The sequence below is a fragment of the Podarcis bocagei genome (genome assembly GCF_964188305.1).
Source record: "Podarcis bocagei genome assembly, chromosome: 2".
Classification (NCBI taxonomy): domain Eukaryota; kingdom Metazoa; phylum Chordata; class Lepidosauria; order Squamata; family Lacertidae; genus Podarcis; species Podarcis bocagei.
This window is the reverse complement of record NC_138126.1, coordinates 85,521,333-85,536,782: the sequence shown is the minus strand read 5'-3', so window position 1 is coordinate 85,536,782 and position 15,450 is coordinate 85,521,333.

Here is a 15,450-nt window from a genome sequence, read left to right as displayed (position 1 = left end):
TTATATGGTTTATATAATACATTGCTATATATTCTGCAACATTCTTAATCAAAGAATGAAAGAGATCATTGATGAATTTAAACTGACACTAGTTTTTAAAACCATACTTTCTACATCTCTAGTTACTATAATGACACTTGTAGCAGGAATATTATTCTCAGAGGGAAACTGAAACACTACAAAATTCAGCTTCTTGTCCTGTAGCCCTGTGGTTCAGGAACTGCTAGTTCTTGGTGCCTGGACAGATTCATACCATACATTTAAATGTCATGATTTCACCTAAAGAATCTGGGGAACTGTAGTTTCCCTTCACAGAGATACACTTCCTAGCATCTTGATCAAACCACAGTTCCCAGGATTCTTTGGGAAATCCCATGTTCTTGGGATGTCAGATGACACCAGAGGGCAAATGCAATGCGACTCTCTGATTTAATGTTCGATGGGGTGGGTAGAAGGTCATTCTCTGCATTGCCAGCCTACTATTCCTCTTACTTTTACATACATATCTGACATGTTCCTTGATAGTGTCTGCCTATGTCCCCAAGGTGGTTTACTGGTTCTGGTTTTGATCACTTTACACTTCCCCATTTTCACTTCAGAAATGCTGCTTCAAACTCTTGCCATCTTTTGCTCTGATAACACAATGTTCTTCACTCCTTGAGATATATATTAAGCCAACCAATATACCACTTGCGGAGTGTATGGAGGGGGTAGTAATAATATAATATAATATAATATAATATAATATAATATAATATAATATAATATAATATAATATAATATAATATAATATAATATTATATTATATTATATTATATTATATTATATTATATTATATTATATTATATTATATTATATTATATTATATTATATTATATTATATTATATTATATTATTATTTATACCCCTCCCATCTGGCTGGGCTTCCCCAGCCACTGGGCGGCTTCCCACAAAATATTAAAATACAGTAATGCAACAAACATTAAAAGCTTCCCTAAACAGGGCTGTCTTCAGATGTCTTCTAAAAGCCTGGTAGTTGTTGCTCTCTTTGACATCTGGTGGGAGGGCATTCCACAGGGCAGGTTCCACTACCAAGAAGGCCCTCTGCCTGGTTCCCTGTAACTTGGCTTCTTGCAGTGAGGGAATCACCAGAAGGCCCTCGGCACTGGACCTCAGTGTCCAGGTAGAATGACGTGGGTGGAGACACTCCTTCAGATATACTGGACCAAGGCCGTTTAGGGCTTTAAAGGTCAGCACCAACACTTTGGATTGTGCTTGGAAACGTACTGTAGTGTACCTCTACTGGGGGGCACATCATGCTTCTTCTAGGACCTCCTAGGACCTTTGTCCACCTTTGTTTCCCACCCTACACTCAGCAGACTGGCTCCTAATAATAATTAATAATTTTATTATTTGTACCCCACCCATCTGACTGGCTTGCCTAGAAGCTTTCAGCATGTGTCACACCCTTGGAATGGCTTCAACGTGCTCACACACACAAAAAAAATATGGTATGAGAATTATATTAACACCTAGAGATGATTGAGAAATTCAGTCTTTGCAATCTTTATGATACAAATTGACACAGTCCACACCCAACCCTACCACCCAGACTAATGCACAGATTGGAACATTGGAGTTCACACTTCTCTGCATGTTGCAACACAGTTCTCAACTCAGACATCATGTTGCCATGTATTTTAAAATGTATGATTTAGGATAACAGAGATATATTTAGAAATGTGTTTTTTTTAAAGAGAAAGTACATTCAAAAATACGTATTTATATATGAATTTTCACACATTTTTGTGAGGGGGCTGAGTTCCTTTCAGGGAAAAGGTTTATGAGTGAGCACATGCAAAAGGGGGATGGTCTAGAAATTGGCTGATCACTCCATTCCTATTGGCATCATTACTCCTACAGACATGCAGATTTCCATGCATCCAATGCTTGCAGAGCAATCAAGTCTGCTTCCTTCCCCCATAGTTACTGATGCAGACAGCTGGAGCAGAACAGACTGTACTGTAGGGGAGCAGAACTATATCTGGTTGTTCTGGGTGTTCAGCTCTTATTTTAATATCATACATATTGGTCCCACTCAATATAGGAATATAAATTGAAGAGCTAAAGATTTTTAAATTTCTCTCTGTTTCACAGAATTAAATTGAACAAGTGAGGGCTGATTGATGTGGCAGTTGCAACAGCAGGAAAATCCTACCTCATGCTGACTTACAAATGGCTCAAGCAATACACCACCAGAAACCAAATTCAGCACAGACTTTACTTTTGACACACTAAGGTTAAGTAGAGCTATGCTGAAACTAGGCACTGTTTGTCATGAAATCCACTCTTTGGTGATTTTTCAAGGCCCCTTCTAAAGAATTTAGCCAGTCTTTTTCAGAGTGCACACTCTCAATTACATTCATGCCATTAGTGATGACATATGTGAATGGCTACATAAATGTTGTAACATCATATGATCCCTTACTGGGTGGAATTCACCTTGAGACTAATTGGGAAGGAACAGAAGCAGCAAAAGCAGCCAGAGGAAAGGAAGTGTCACTGAAGCAGCATTAGCCAAGACAAACAATGGCATTGACAGGCATGAAAATGGTGAATATGGTTGCATGATTTTCAATAATAATAATAATAATAATAATAATAATAATAATGATATATTGTTTATATCCCACCCATCTGGCTGGGTTTCCCAAGCCACTTTGGGTGGCTCTGAACCGAATATTAAAACACAATACAGTCATGCCTCATGTTGTTTCCGCTTCAGGTTGCGTGTTTTTGTCTTGCGTCCCATGGCAACCCGGAAGTACCGGAATGGGTACTTCTGTGCAGGAGCGCCAAATCACGCTGCGCACCCGCACAGACACGGCACTTCAAGTTGCAGGCTTTTCATGTTACGGACGGGCCTCCAGAACGGACCCTGTCCATAACATGAGGTACCACTGTACAGCATACATAATTCATACACCACCAAAATATATGTTTGCTCAAAACTCAGGTATGCAGTATAGGAGAACAGAAGTAGGGAAAAAAATGTTACTGAACAGCTTCAGTAAGAGTTTGAGGGCAAGACAAGACATTATGACTACCAATAAAAAATAAAAAATACTTGAGCACTTTCTGCAGCAAATGTGCATAGTATGCAAGTAAAGCACCTGGACACAAGCATGTCAGGGATGTGATCAGGCCAGATTTCCCAACTATATGTAAATCTATGTTTAAAGCTGCACCGCAATGCATATTTTACTTCCATGTTTATGTATTCAATGTCTAAAACACCAGTTTCACACTGGTATTTCAGCAATAATAGTTGCATTAGGGTTGGCCTTGAATGACAGACTCTCCAAGTGTCCCTATTTTCCAGGGAATGTCCCTGATTTAGAGATGTCATCCTGGTTTTTTATTTGATCCCAGAATGTCCCACTTTTCCTTAGGATGTCCCTATTTTCATTGGAGAAATGTTGGAGGATATGGAGTTATCCGACCCCTGAGCTGTCTGAAGGCAATCCTGTATAGGGAAGGTGCTTTTTAAAATGTTTTATTATGTTTTTTTATATATGTTGCAAGCTGCCCAGAGTGCTGGGGCAACCCAATGAGTTGTGTGGGGTATAAATAGCAAAATTATAATTATGGAATGAGACGTCCCTATTTTTCATCAAAGAAATGTTGGAGGATATGGAATTAGAAGAGAGGCAATCATATTTTAATAGGCCTAAAGGCATTTTCCTATTTAAACTGAGTCTGCATAGGGATACTGAGCAGTGAAGAGCAAAAATGCTGTGGATGAAAGATAAGTTTTGCATAGGAGAGGCCAAGATGAAGAAGAAGAGTGAGATAAAGAACACAGCAAGAAAAGAAGGGCAAGGGAAGCTTTGGAATGCCCTCACAGGGGTGGGTCTTTTATGAGCTCTCATTTAGGAGATAGGTAAAGATGCACCACTTTTGCCAGGCTTTTAGTAGAGAGCAAGTTTGATAAGAAGCATAGCTTTTGGGAAATTATGCAATGGCTGGAATTGCCGTGGATTTGCTGATATTGGGTTGTTTAAAATAAATACATAATATAATACAATGAAGACAACAAACTAAATAATAACTCTAAGTTATAGCCATTGAAATAATTCCATTAGCGCAAGGGCTTCTGATTGTGCAACAGGACACTATGTGCCTCTCCTTGGCCTGTGCCCCCCCATCTGTTCTGGGGTTTCTCCAACTCTCTAGAGCAGATTTGGAAGGTATGGAAAAAGGAAAGAGAGAGAGCAAGTCCTGATGCACACATGGAACTCCTTTCACTAACTGGATGGCTTCACTGGATGCAACCCTCAACTGTTATTATATTGTTTGCTGTCTTCATTGTTTTAGTTTATGCATTTGCGTCATTTTTAATTTGTAAACCACCCGGTGGCAACAGGCAACACTGAAATCCATAACTAACTATCTAACTAACTATTAATAAATACAATAATGAATATTATGCTCAATCTAGGATTACTACTTGTGGCAAAACTGGAGAAGAAAACTGATTATATCTATTAGTTTAAAAATAGATTTTTCAAAAAATCACAGGAATCAGCCCTCCTAAGGTAGAGAGGAGGATTTGTAGCAGTATATCCACATACACACAACTGGCTTATGCTTTGTTCATTATCTTCAAAGGCACAGAGTGAATGAATCCAAAATGCATGGTGGCATGGAGAGATGAGAACTCTAGGAACTGAGAGCACAAAGTCACTTTGTAGCTTGGGATAGTCCCTCCTTGTATTCGCAAAACCACTTGCTTTGGATCCAAATTAATGCATTCCTGAACCATGCTGCACTGTGGAGAGCTGCTGAAAGTAGATGCCCTGTTGCCTCCACCTTTCTTCACAGAATCACAAAGTATACCGTACATCTTCATTTCACAGTTTCCAGGAGTGCTTGCATATGTGAGAGTGAAACAGTGGGAAATTGTAATGGTGGGAGAAGGATCAAGACAAACTCCTTTTAATGACATGAACCTATCCTGCTTGGTTGCCTGTTCTTGATTTGTTGTTGTTGTTGTTGTTGTTTAAAAAATATTATTTTGCTTTCCTCTCATCATAACATTGACCAAAGTTATCTAATATTAATTCTGGAATTTCCATTTTGAGTCTTGATGCCTCGTTTATCTGGAGCTGCTTACAATTAACATCTGTTTTGAGCCAAAAGTACAGGCAGGACATCAACTCAATGTTGTATGATATACATTTAGGCAGGTATAGATCTGATGAATTTCTAGATGGGAAAATAATGGGAGTGTGATTAATTGTGCCAAATGCCATATTTCCAACAGTGCATGAAAATTCACTGAAGAGACAGTAAACATTTATGTTGCAATCTACAGGGATGCACAAGCAAAAGGAGGCCATAATTTCTTGATTCCAAAGGCAAAGGTACTGTGAAGGTGTGGGTTCAGTCAAGGGCACATCCAGGGCTTGCCGATCAGAAGATCAGCAGTTCGAATTCCCGCAGTGGGGTGAGCTCCCGTTGTTTGGTCCCAGATCCTGCCCACCTGGCAGTTCAGAAGCACATCAAGTGCAAGTAGATAAATAGGTAAGGGAAGGTAAATGGCATTTCCATGCACTGCTCTGGTTTGCCAGAAGCGGCTTAGTCATGCTGGCCACATGACCCGGAAGCTGTCTGCGGACAAATGCCAGCTCCATCAGCTTATAGAGCAAGATGAGCGCCGCAACCCCAGAGTCGTCTGCGACTGGACCTAACAAACCTTTACCTTTACCTAGGTTGTTATTGACTGAAGGCCTCAACCCCTGAGTGCTGACCCCTGGCCACTTAAAGGGTCAGTGCCTTCTGCTGTAGCCATTGGTTCCTTCAGGGTAAAGGGGTTTTACCTGTGAAGTTCTCTCCTCGGGGTTCTCTTGATCTCCTAAGGATTTTTTCAAATCAGCCATTCAAGTCTGGTGGCAGAAGCATCTTCTTGGGACTCAGGAAAAGCTCTGGTGTTTGTGCAGCCACATAGGATTCACTAGTGAGTGGCATTTATCTCTTCCTTGGAGCTGCAGTTGCCACAGGCCTGGATCCTGCTCCTAGGTCATTACAATTTCTAGAGCTAGGGATTTATATATAGTCTTGATCCTGTTACTCACAATACCCATATTCTACAATTCCTCTGGTGATGATTATTCAATTTTATTTTCCATTTTGGAATAAAGAAGAAAAATCATAGCAGAAATGAAGCAGTATTAGTGGTGGTGTCAGGAAGAACATGTAAGTATAGGTATATTTCACATATATTAATTGTTAAGAAGACCAGTTTAATGTTTTATGAGTCTTGGAAAAGAACACATAATCCGCTCTCTTCCAAATACATTGTTCAGATCCTTAAAAAGAATTTTAAAACAAAAAGTGACAGTTTAAAAATGCAGAGGGCTGGATGTAGTTGACATAAAGAAAAAAATGTGAACTGTTTTTTAAACATATATAATGCTGGTTATAGAGTACATATCTACTCAGCTCATAAATTGATTTGTCAAACATTCCCTATACAATTAGGCAGCCATTGTGCAGAAAATTCTCCATCATACAATAATTTACCTCCCTGTATGTGTCGCCATTTGGTGGCTCATTACATTTTTGTTTCTGTAAAGGGCAGATCGTCTCACTTTCTCTCCTTGAGCACATCTGTTAGTTGCAAAGAAAGTGAAGTGTTTGAAAAGTACTATTTCTAATATTAAGCATTGCGAGATTATTGGAAGGATATGTGTATGGCTTATCTGACACTACTGGAGAAGGAGTGCTATTTCTATAAAAGAAAGCAATGTGGTTCCTGTATATTGTGACTCAACACATTAGCTACATTTGGACATGATTTCATAACTGCAGTTTATGAAGCTATGGGAAAACTCTGTGGCCACATGCTGCTCCTTTCCCTCATGGTCTGACTTCAGCACATAGATCCTGGCTTCTATTAAGATAGATTTCCCCATTGCATTCTACCTGGAGAATTCGGGCTTAATATCAATTAATAAATTGGGAGGATCTTAACCAACATTAACCAGGATCTTAATCAACATTAAGTCAGAATTCGCTGGTGAATGGGAAACTCTGGCTTAATGTAGGGCAGGCTCTCCATGCCAATGGCATAGCTCAGTTGGTTAGAGTGGTGCTAATGATGTCAGGGTTTCAGGTTGCAGGTTCAATCCCCATATGGAAGAGCTGCATATTCCTGCACTGGACTACATGATCCTCAGGGTCCCTTCCAACTCTGCAATTCTATGATTCTAAGTAGAGGAGGGCATAGTACATAGGCACAACTTCATTATAAACCAAGAGGTTGTGTACAATCACAGCTATTGAATGAGAGCACAGGAAAATTAATTCAGATTTCTGTGAGTCCTAAGAAATTCATACCAAAAAAAGATCTTCAGTAACAATTGGTCATTACTGTGAATGTTCATATTTACTGGTGATTGCAGCAGAAGTCCTCGGATTTGGCCTATATTATTGCCCCCACTAATCAACTGAGCTTCAATCTGCATTCAACTTACTCTTCTTCTGTGCTAAGGCTGCTTGTCCTAAGCATGCATAACATCTTCACAAAATGCCACTGCCTTAAATAATCAAACCATCCTGTGTTGGATTTGTGGCAGCTAGCACCAATCCCCGCACTGGGTCAAGTCTGGCATAACTGCTTGTAAACATGACCAGGCTGGAAGCTGTGTTGAATAGCAATGGCTGATAACATGAGACACTTCCATCTTCCTCAGTAGCATATAGAGGGGAAAGCTGGCTGGGTCAAGGAGAATAGCATGTCAAAGTAGGGGAATACCTTTGCCACAGCATGGGCAGCACAAGAGACATATTTGCCGGTGCAAAGCCTACATGGAACAGAGCCTTCGTGGCATTGGGCATCAGAAGACAGAACTGAAATGCTGATAATGGGGAACTAGGTGGGAGAAGGAAACATTGGAATAAAGAGAGTATGCATGGAAAAGGGGAAGCCTGGTGAACTGAGTCCCAGGATTCCTACTTAAACATGGAACTAAATAAGGCTCTTCAAAAGACCTGAAAAAAAGGTTTGGGCTCTGATGGTATTCCAGGCTTGCCCTCCCCCATCTCCCACCCAATTAGACAGATAGGAATCATTACATATCCCTATCGAGCTCTGAATTTTGATGTAGAAATCTGTAGCATCATTCAGTTGGTTATGTTTTTCATTGTTACCAGCTTTACTTGCTACCCCCCCCCCTTTGTGTGTGTTTTAAGTTCACAGTCTTGTAATCAATTACAGGTTTTTCTACAATAAGCATAGTGCCCTGCCGGTAGGAGGTATTAGAGAAAGTGATTTGTTTAATGTTGAGATCACCTGTAATGTAGTAAACCACGTGTCTAACATATTCTGTTATAAGTGCTGAGAGAGATTAGAAAGCTACATATGATTGAAATACTATTACTACAGGTTTCTGCTGTAAATGACTCTGTGATCTTCAGATGAAGGGCGGTTTAGAAATTTAAATAATAATACAGGAAATAGATGTTGTCAGCTGGAAGTGATGGCCATATTAAATTCTGTAGTGGGATAGCTCTGTTTCAGTTTGAAGCTTTATAACAAATACTTTGTCTCATCATTTTACTGGACTACCTAGAAAGTTCAAATCTTGGAGAAATGGATCTAGTGACACTTGGAAGATTCAGGAGGATGCCTTTCATACATTACTGCATCTGTGTAAGAGCTAGGAATGGGGGTAAATTCAGTTTTAAATTCTGTATTTACACTTTGCAAAACAATATGCAAAGCAAAACACAATCATCCATTGAAGTTTGCATTGCTCTGAATTTTGCAATGCATTTCTCTAGCCATGTAAAGTATACAAAAAAGTGTATACTGGGGTAAAGTGTGCACAGAAATGCATATAAAGGTAAAATAACAGAATAATGCATTATATTAGCGTATTGTGCCTTGTAAAATGTGTATACTGTTTTGGGCAAAATTGCATCGAAAAATGTGAATGTTGGGAGAAATTCCTCCTAAAACGCTGGGAGTTTTTCATTAGGTTTTTTTTTAAAAAAAATGCAAACTGATGTGGAAATGTGGGTAACTGAACTTAAGACTAGAAAAAAATGAGAAACTTGGAGAAACTAAAATTGACAAATTCACTCATCCTTAGCAGGAGCCACTTCCCCATTGTATGGTGACTGCAAGGACAGGACTAGTCTTGTTGGCCAATAATCAATACTATAATATTGGGAGGGGCCATAGGCACTGCTGTGATACTATATGGAGAAGGCTACAGAAAACACAGCCCTGCTGCTCTCCTTCTTCTGTGAGCTTGACATTCTGATGGTAAAAAGATTTGAGTGTGTATACAAAGGAGTGGAAGAATGAAAAGAGCCCTGCTGAATCAGACCAAAGGCCAATCTAGTCCAGTATCCTGTTTCCACAGTGGCTGCTTAGATGCCTCTGGGAAGCCCACAAGGGTAATAGTACTCTCCTGCTGTTGTTCTTCAGTGGCTAGTATTCAGAGGCATGACTCCTCTGATCTTGAATATAGTATACAGCCAGCATGGTGTTGATAGCTTTATCCGTCACAAGAATAAATGAACTCTGTCTGCTGTTCCTTTCACCTACACTACACACCATAGTTGAGGAATAGAAACCTTACCTCTGATTCTCATTCATAACCATGACATTTTAATGATATGAGTCTGATGTGGGGGGGGTGCGTATTCTGAGTTTATCATTAACAGTTTAGTATTATGCTTCAACTACCTGACACACATTATTACACAAATAAAGGAATCATTCTGGATGTGTGTAATCCCATCAAAATAGATCTGTCTTTGACTATGGTCCACCAGACATCAGAACACTCTGCATTCTTATCTATTTACAATAGGGCAAAAAAAACCCCTACATATCTTTGATTCTTTTGGGGAAGCGATTTCATCATATCATGCAATAAAGAACAAGCTGTGGTCAGCTGAGCTTATTGCAGGCTACCCATGCAGCCTCCACACGCGAATACACCTGCATGCTTAGATTTGTGGACAGGAGAAACATGTGCAGCAACCCCTCCACTGCTAAACAGTGATACACAACAACATCCTCCAAGTTCCAAGATCCATGCCTTTTGTCTAATTAAAGCTCCTCAATATTTACTGGAATAGTTTGTTACAGAAGAGCCCCATTTGTTTAATATTTCCCAAATGACTTTAAAATAAAGCAGAAACATTATCTAGCTTTCAAACTTTTTGAATCCCTCCAGCTGAGATTTCAGTTTTAGCAAATGCAGCATTGAAAAGTAAAATGGGTTTTCTCGCACCCACCGTCCTCCAACTGAAGCAATCACAGAGTTTCCAAGCAAGTAAAGCTCATCATTTTAGACTCACTTCTAACTACCTCCTGTGTCTGCAAAAGTATGGGTTTCTTAAAGATTCAGCCGTTAGCCCCTTTGAATTACTTAAGTCCACGCTGTTTGAGATCAGTTGCAACAGCTGCTTAATTTACTAGTTGTGCCTCTTAACTCTTTCTCAGCTCTGCTTTTCATTATTGCAACAAAGGTAAGTGTAGAGTAAATCAAAGAATGGCAAGTATTTCAATCACCTGTGAAGCCATGTCTGCCTTTATAAGCCGCAGATATGAAAGCTGCTTCTCTGGTCTATTTGGACATGGAGCACAATAATAGGGGGACAAGAGGCAGCTGTGCTTTAGACCACATGAGGCAATTTGCAGACACATTTTAATTGCCTTTTAGAGAGCATGAAGGAGTTCCAAATAGTCTAATGAGCTTCAGCAGACACCTGTGAAATGATTTTAAAAGGCCATGTAAAACCCAAATGAAGTATGAAATACACAACAAAACCAGCTTGCGTACTATTCACCAAGAGAATGTGGGAATGAACAGTTCAATTTATGTGCTCACATTCCTGCCTCTGAATAATAGTTGAATCTATATAGACATTTTCCTGTAAATTTTCTTTCGGTCTTCTGATTTAATTAATAGCTGAATAGCAAAAAAGTGTCAAACTTTTAAACTTGGCTGAGGAAAAAATGTAATCTAGAATCGTCACTCACATCTATAAAATGTAAACTATTGACTGGTCTTGCCAATAGGTTTCTGGGTGACTAGGAATTGCGAGAGATTGATTTCTTGGGCAGTGAGCCTAAAACTTTTAAAATGGAAACAAGCCCCATTGATTCCAATGGAACTCCCCAAGCAGATATACTTAGCACAACAACTTTTACATTTGCTGGTGTAATTATTGGGAACTGTCATCCTTTTATCTTGAAACATAAACAAGAAAGCAGCATGAATGGTCACTGTCCCGCTGGGTGTACTATGAAAACACTGTCAGGTTATACGCATTCAGTACTAGCTGGATGTCTTGTCCTGGCTGCTGGACTGAGGAAAAACAAAGTTATTGGAAATATAATGGATTTAATGTAAACCCTTCACCAGGGGAAGCACTATCACTCAGTTGCAGAGCATATGCTTTGTACACAGAAGAGCCCAGACACCAGCATCTCCAGGTAGGGCTGTCTAAAACTCCAGGGAATCACTGCCTGTCACTGCCAGAAGGACAATTATCTGACTTGGTATAAGGCAGCTTCCGATGTCCACCATCTGTATCTTACAGAAGAAATCAGAAAAATAACCTGTTAACTTCATAGTACTTTGAAGTGCTAGGTAGAGATATTCTGGTGCAGAACCAAAGTTTTATTAAGATTTCAGTTTTCAGAGTTGTCTTGAAGAATTGGATCAAAAATCAACTGTTAAAATATTCAGAAGGGTTTTACATGAAAATAATGTCTTGTATACTATATATACACTAAAAACAAAAGTTTCTTACTAAATTAGCATCTTTGACTTTCTTGCTAAATTAGCATTTCGGTGACTTGTGGTCTTTGTTTTGTCCCTTTTTTGTGGGGGTGGCAGGGGGAAGGAAGTGCTAAATGCTTTTCACAAAAAGTGGCAGTGGAAGACACATACACACTCTTTCTCTTACATTACACATACAGCTGAAGAATATCATTTTGACAGGCAAAAGTATATATTTGACACTTTGCATTTCATCATTTGAACCCCCAAGATTGATTTGTGGCATGCAATAATGTTGTTGAAGGCCCTCTTCGTTATAGCTCTGAAATGAAGAGGATACCAAATGTTTTGCTTTACTGAAAGGAGAAAGGGGGAATTTGTTGTTTGAGTGACATGAATGAAATGACAGTTCATCTCTCGAATACAACATTGTGCTGTGAAGTTGCTATATCATTACTTCCTTTAGCAATGAAAAATTCCATTAAAACCACCCCTATCAGTCACATAGTCGCCGTATTGTACAACTGAGGTGGATAGAAAGGACAAAGCTAACATTGGAAGCGAGATTCAGCACTATCCTAAGGTACAGATTTGCTTAAAATAAATACTTGAGCTTTAAGGGAAACATACACAGTCGCATCCCCACATCCTGCTTAATTTTTGCAAGGTTGTCTTTTTGAATGCTTTCTATACAATCTAGATATGGTCAGGAAAGCAAGTTAGCTGTTTCATTTGTCAACACTCAAAATAGTGAAGGCAGAAGACTCTTAATGAAATGAATCTTCCAAACATAACTTATACTAAATATGGCATTTGGTCTCTATTTCTGTTCCAGACAGCTCTCTTTACAGTACTGAAGGGGTAAACAGCAGAAAGCGGTAACAGAGGATCAGAGTGCCATTATAACAGTCAGCATGCCTGAGACTTGGCAGCACAGTGTCAATAACTGCAAAAATAATGTGACACAGTAGTCAAAAAGGCTCAGGATGACAAAGCAGCATGTGGTAACGTTAGAATTTAATTCAGGACATTAAGTAGTAACTACTGAATGTGCAAAGCAATTAAAACAGCAGTGGAACAAAGATTCGTAGTGAGAACATGAGTAATTCCTCAGAAGGAAACGGATATGAAGGCGGGCCACTGCTCCTGCATTATCCACACTCGGATAATTCTCTTGAAACCTGATGATGAGGATGGTGATGGTGATTGTTGTCCCTTGGCAATGCCACAGAGGGTTCACATCAACAATGCCTTTCAGGTTAGGGGTAGTGTTTACTATAAATCAGGAGTAGAACAAAACATTTCTTCCTAATTTTCTCAACTGTTCATGCACAGGTCTTATAAGTCCCTCAAAGCAGCTGTAAACTGAGGCAAACTCTGCATGCTCCAATTCCAGAATTAGTTTTAGTGAATGTTATTTAGCCCTATGCAGGCGTTCTTTCTCCTTGTATGATTAGAGCCAAGAGAGAGTGAGGATATGCTAGCTACCGGTAACTCCACCCTCTCCGTCTGATCATAATTAGGCCCAATGCCCTCCACTTCCTGGAGAGGGGATGTCTGTCTCATGGGGTCCTGCTATATTCATGGAAGGTCTCTGTGTTATTTAGGACCTGAATTATGCAAACCACTTTTACAGCAGTCTCATTTGAATCCAGTTGATTTCCTGAGATAATAAGTTAGATCATGTATGTTTCACATCGTACAAGATCAAGCACTTTAATTTGTTTAATGGAAGCTAGTAATCATTGTTCAAGGAGAGACACAAAGAGTTTTTTTTCAAGTTACAGATCTCGGCTCTATGTGAGAATCCCACTTTGTGCCTCCTGCATGATGTCGGGGGGAGCCAGCCCAATGCCTGAGTGAGGACCGCTGGCATGTTGACATCACTCTTGGCCAACCACACCATAGACTGGATCAGCCCTTTACTGCAAATCGGTCAGCAACATTGATTGGCTCTTGGGAGCAAGATCTAATGGGCAAACTGGAGAAAGAGCTTGCTTTCTCCTGTCCATTCCAGGATTATAAATCCAGGCCATGGCTTTGTCATTGTTGTCACTGCCTTCCCCACCCACACTGCTTATGTTAATAGAAGACTTTGCTGTATAAAGGCAAGCCACAGGTACAACTGGGGTTTGGTGCAGTAAGGTTTTCACTTATGAATAGCAGCAGCTATATATATATATAGTTGCAACTGAGGGTTTTCTCCTCCCCCCAACTTTCTTTGTAGGCAACTTTCTTTGTAGGCAGTGAGCCATTGGGCAGGATCCATAGCTGGGGTCTTGGGGGTTTCACACTATGGCCTCAGGTGTAGCTCAGTTGGAGACTGGATTTAGCTACCACACATCCAAGTTGCTGGTGGGGCCCATGCCATTATGGACCTAAGTATTCCCCAGCCAGTAGACAAGCTTCCCAAGGTTTAAGCCATGCTGAATGCTGGTATGTTGTATAACTAATAGTTGTGGTCATCTTTAACCCATATCAATCTCTGCACACTTCTTGTTCACGGACAACTTACTTTGCTATTTGCATGTGGTGCACAGCATACATATTGACCTCTTTTCTTTTCTTTTGCTATTTTAAAATCAAGCCAGTAGTGATAGTGATTTGGCTCACAGAAAAAGCAAACAAGGATAAAGACATTAACAGGATTATTTAAAGGTCTGAGATCTTGTCACTTGGTGTGTAGTTGTGATATAAAAACTTAAGAGCTTCTGATGATGATGCATTCTCCAGTACATTAGCCCAAGTGTTTTCTTCCCTAGATGATGTTACACCTGTATTCTTTGTTTCATTGTCAAACTATATCTTCTGACAGTTGAATCCCAACACTGTGCACTCCATTGATGTGATCAAACTTTCTAGTATAATTTAAGTGTTTCCCAGAAGTTTGGAAGCATTTGAATACTATCGGGATTTCTTTTCTTTTCTTTGAACTATATTTTATCAGAAAATCCTCTTTGTGTACCATGACTTTTAATTCTTTGAGCTATACACACTGAATCACTGTGTATCTATACATAGTTTTAACAGCTTTGGATTTAACACTGGATGGTGACTCCTGATAGAGTTGAGAAAAGTGTAGGAATCTGAAACTGAAAGCAAGAGGGAGCCCAACTCAGTAACCAGGCAGGCCCTGTCCTTGTCTGCCTTCCTGGCCACCCAGATGCAGAAATGGAAATGGCGCTTCTTCTGCCACCAAATTCCCTTCCACTGTCAAGCAAAGAGTTTGTTTTGTTTCTCCTTGTCTTTGCTTTGAAGGGGGAGGGCTGTCAGGGTTTTCAAAACGTTTATTTGGTGAGTGCTTGCAAAACTCTTGACGCTTGCTAAGCATTCTCAAAGAATGCTCACAAATCCCCCAGTGGTTTTTGAGGCAAACAGATGAGTATTTGCCAATCAATAATAGACGCCACCCTTGTGTCAACATTTGTTTTAATACAGCTACTGTGCCCGCATCTGTCACATTTGGTGAGAAGAGCTATTGCAGTTCAGGCCCTTAATAATGTTGAGAGTCCCTGGCCTCTTGACTTCCCTTGGCACTTTCACCATTCTGTGTCAGTTTCATCAGAGCTTGGTGCTTAATTACACATGGTTGTTGGTGGTACTAGTCAATTTCTCTGCTGTTGCACCATGAGAGCCAATA